At 39.0% G+C, this 4,546-nt stretch overlaps 1 protein-coding gene across 1 annotated transcript in view; it reads right to left on the bottom strand.

Moving 5' to 3' along the window:
• TBK1 (TANK binding kinase 1) overlaps window positions 1–4,546 on the bottom strand; it is a 173,214-nt gene that overhangs the window by 150,901 nt on the left and 17,767 nt on the right. The window lies entirely within an intron of this gene.

Below are 4,546 nucleotides of genomic sequence, written 5' to 3'. Positions count from 1 at the left end.
GTCTCTTGCGTTTCTTTCCAAGCACCACGTGTCTCAGGAGCACGTGTCTCTTTCAGCAGCACGTTTTCCTCAACCAGCAGTCAGAGAGAGTTCTGCCTCCAGGAGGCCTCCTTTTGAGCTTGGCAGAGTGGCCAAACCAACCAATCATAACAACAGAATTCTAAGCACCTGAGAGTGAGTCTCATTGTGTTGTGCCACGCCCAACAAAAATAACCCAGGCGGATAACATTTACAATCAGGAGCTCCTCAGTTGCTTATTCCACCACTGAGTTTACAATGACTTATGGGAAGAAAAGCCACACTAAGTAATTTACTACAAAGCAGACATGGAGTTAGAAAACCAAAAAAAGAGAACACACTCAGCATTTCTCAAACTGAAAGAACTGAAGAAAAAATTCAAGCCTTAAGTTGCAATACTGAAGGATTCTATGGGCAAAATATTGAATGATGTAGGAAGTATCAAAAGAAGATGGAAGGAATACAGAGTCACTGTACCAAAAAGAACTGGTTGATGGTCAAACTATCTCAGGAGGTAGCATATGATCAAGAACCAATGGTACTGAACGAAGAAGTTCAAGGTACACTGAAGGAATTGGTGAAAAACAATGCTTCTAGAATTGACAGAATACCCACTGAGAGGTTCCAATAAAGGGATATAGCACTGGAGGCACTTACTTATTTATGCCAAGAAATCTGGAAAATAGCTACCTGGCCAATCAACTGGAAGAGATCCATATTTGTGCCCATTCCAAAGAAAGGTGATCTAACAGAATGTGGAAATTATTGAACAATACCAATATCAAACGCAAGTAAAATTTTGCTGAAGATAATTAAAAAACAGTTGTAGCAGTATACTGACAGGGAACTTAAAGAAATGCAAGCTGGATTCAGAAGAGAATGTGGAATGAGTGATATCACTGCTGATGTCAGATAGATCTTGGCTGAAAGCAAAGAATACCAGAAATATGTTTGCCTGTATTTTATTGACTATGTAAATGCATTCAACTATACAGATCATAATGAATTATGGATCACATAGTGAAGAATAGTGTATAGTCAGTAACTACAACCCCCCAATATGGCTCTCAGATTCTATCTTGTTTAGCCACGCTTATAAGAACTACAAGCCATTTCCTTTCTCCTTCCATGTCAAGTACCCCTCTGCTGCTCCCTGTCAGGTATTAACCACCTTTTCTGTAAGGTATTAACTCATCCTTAAAATAGTTTTAAGCAATAAAACTTGCTAACTGGCAGCATCTTATTAAAACATACACAGGTGGTAGATGTAGGGCACTGCCTGGGCCCTCTTCCCACTGCCACCAAGTCTGAAGCCAGTCACACAGCCCCCATCCCCAATTCCTCAAACTCAGATATAAGTATCCCCGCAAAGTGGAAGGGAGTTTGCGGTCATCTTGGATCCGCTCTGGCCGACCGCCACTGGATACTGAATTGCTAGCAACACCTGTAAGCCTGCTTTCTTTTATCTTTTAAATCCTCTCTCTCCTGATTCTCTTTCTTCCTGTTCTGAATAAACGTTCATGTCTCTGCTTATGCCTCCAGGAAAGTTTTTCAGACTGTCACTACCTATTCAGGGGGAAGTTTTAACCTCCTTATAAAGTTCCCACAACAGATGGGAAGTCCAGAACATTTAACTATGCTCATGAGGACCCTATACATACACTAAGAGGCTGTCATTCGGACAGAACAAGGGATACTGCATGGTTTAAAATCAGGAAGGGTGTGTGTCAGGGTAGTATCCTTTCAACATACTCATTCAATCTACATGCTAAGAAAATAATCCAAGAAGCTGCAGTATATGAAGAAGAACATGGCATCGGGATTGGAGGAAGACTTATAAACAACCTGCAATATGCGATGACACAATCATGCTTGCTGAAATTGAAGAGGACTTGAAGTACTTACTGATAAAGAGTAAAAACTGCAGCCTTCAGTATATATTACATTTCAGCATATAAAAAAAACAAATAATCTCACAAATGGACCAATAACTAACATCACGACAACAGAGAAAAGACAAAAGTTGTCAAGGATTTTATTTTACTTGGGTCTACAATCAATGTCCATGGAAGCAACAATCAAGAAATCAAATGATGTACTGCTTTTGGCACATCTACTACAAAGACCTCCTTAAAATGTTAAGAGGCAAAAATGTCACTTTTATGACTAAGGTACACATGACCCAAGCCATGGTATTCTCAATTGCCCCCTATGCATGTGAAAACTGGACAATGAATAAGGAAGGCTGAAGGAGAATTGATGCATTTATATTACGGTGTTGGTGAAGAATACTGAAAATACCACAGAATGCCAGAAGAACAAACAAATATGTCCTGGAAGAAATGTAGCTGGAATGCTCCTCAGAAGTGGGAATGGTCCAACTTCCTCTCATCTACTTTGGTCATGTTGTCAGAATGGACCATTCCCTAGAGAAGGATATCATGCTTGGTGAAGTAGAGGGTCAGTGGAAAAGGGGAAAACCCTCAATGAGATAGATTGACATAGTAGCTGCAACAAAAGGTTCAAGTATAGCAAGGATTGTGAGGATGGTATAGGACTGAGCAGTATTTCATTCTGTTGTACGTGGGGTCACCGAGTCAGAGTCTACTTGACAGCACCTAACAACAACATTCTAATTATGCAGATGGGTATATTATCTAAGAATTTCATTTTGAAATATTAAAGGAAACATTATAAAATATTTACTATAGAGAGGAGGTGTTGGTCTGACAGATGAAATCACTACCCTATATGATCTGGCTGGCCCTGTTCAACTTTTTAATTCTAGGTCCTACCATTCATCCTTTCACTCACTAAACTTCAGTCTGTTATTCTTTCTGTTTCTCCCCAAGGTCACTCTTATCTTTGTACTTGTTCCTTCTGCTTGGAATATTCTTCCCCCAAATCACTGAATGGCTCACTTCTTTGTAACATTTAAGTGCCATTTCATTTAGGTCTTAAGGGAGGCTTTTCTTGGCTATCTTTTTTCCTGCAAATCATTCTTTATCATATTAGTCTAATTTATCTTTGCACAAATCAATTATCTAAGTTTACTTTATCTGCTTATTAACTATCTATTTTCCCCACTAGAACGTGGGCTCCATAAAAGCAGGAGTCATGTGTGTCTTGTTCACCGCTGAAGTCTTGGTACCCAGGTTAGTCCCTGATACACAGAGTAGGCACTTCATATATAATTGCTGAATGAACGAAATCTATTTTCTATGTACTGTTATCTAAAAGGAGCTCTGGTGGCATAGTTCCTAAGGCATTTGACTACTAACCAGAAGATTGGCGGTTTAAACTCACCAGCCACTCCATGGAAGGAAAACTGGACAATCTACTTCTGTGAAGACTGACCACCTTGGAAACCCAAAGGGGGTGGCTATGAGTTGGAATTGACATGATGGCAGTGAGTTTGTTTTTTTTTTAGTTTTGGTTATCTAAAAGATCATCAGATATAACTACAGATTGATTTGGGATTACATGCAGTCAGGAAAACATTCTAAGACACTTTAATTCATGTCAGACTTGGAATAATCTAAATGAAACTCTAAGAGCAGATAGGCTTTATCTTTTGCATTGTAAGTATAACAGCAGAATCCTCCTGAAAAAAAGTCATAGAAGATAGGGTTTTCGAAACAAAACCCAGAGCCATCAACAATAGCTATATAAATTTCCTGATTACAGGTTAAATGTATTTATTTTCAGTATGATATTTTCTTAGGTGTGTCAAACATTTCTAACTTCATAGAAAAACACTGATGTAACAATCAGATATGTCTAGCAAAAGGGAATATACCCATAACCATATATAACCATATATAAGTCTGGCTAATAATATTTCTACATACATAATTATATGTGCTGTAAGAATGTCCATATAAATAGAGCTAACAGGGGGCAAAGTTATGATAACTTTTTAGCCACAGCTAAGAGCAAGTTGTTGGATTTGTGGGTTCGGGACCATGGTCACAGGGGACATCAAGCTCAATTGGCATAACATAAAACACAAAAACATTGTTCTATATCCTACTTTGGTAAATAACAACGGGGGTCTTAAAAGCTTGCAAGCAGCCCTCTAGATACAACAATTGTTCTTTCCTTGTCTGGAGACAAGAAGAATGAAGGAAACCAAAGACTTGTGGAAACAATTAATCCAAGAGACTAGTGGACCATGAGAACCTCAGCCTACATGACCATGAGACCAAAACTAGATGGTGCCTGGCTAACACTGTCAACCACTAGGAAAGGGATCAGTGTAGCAGATTCTGGATAGAGTGGGAGAAAAATGTAGAACAAAACTGAAAACCATAAAAAAAAAAGACCAGACTTATTGGTCTGATAGAGACTGGTGAAACCTGAGACTATGGCACACTCCCATGGCTTCCAGCCAAGCGACAGGCATGTAAAGTGAACATTTACACTAAGTAGGTATGTTCTTTAGAATAATCAATTGTGGGAGATCTGAAGGGCAGTATTTGCACAGGGAGATAGGTCAGAGGACAGGAATGCATAGGAAGGAAGGACA

Source organism: Orycteropus afer, unplaced genomic scaffold (assembly GCF_000298275.1).
Source record: "Orycteropus afer afer isolate SDZICR_OR568_19922 unplaced genomic scaffold, OryAfe1.0 scaffold00097, whole genome shotgun sequence".
NCBI lineage: Eukaryota > Metazoa > Chordata > Mammalia > Tubulidentata > Orycteropodidae > Orycteropus > Orycteropus afer.
Note: the sequence above shows the minus strand (reverse complement) of the source record. Positions and strands in the feature narration are given on the sequence as shown.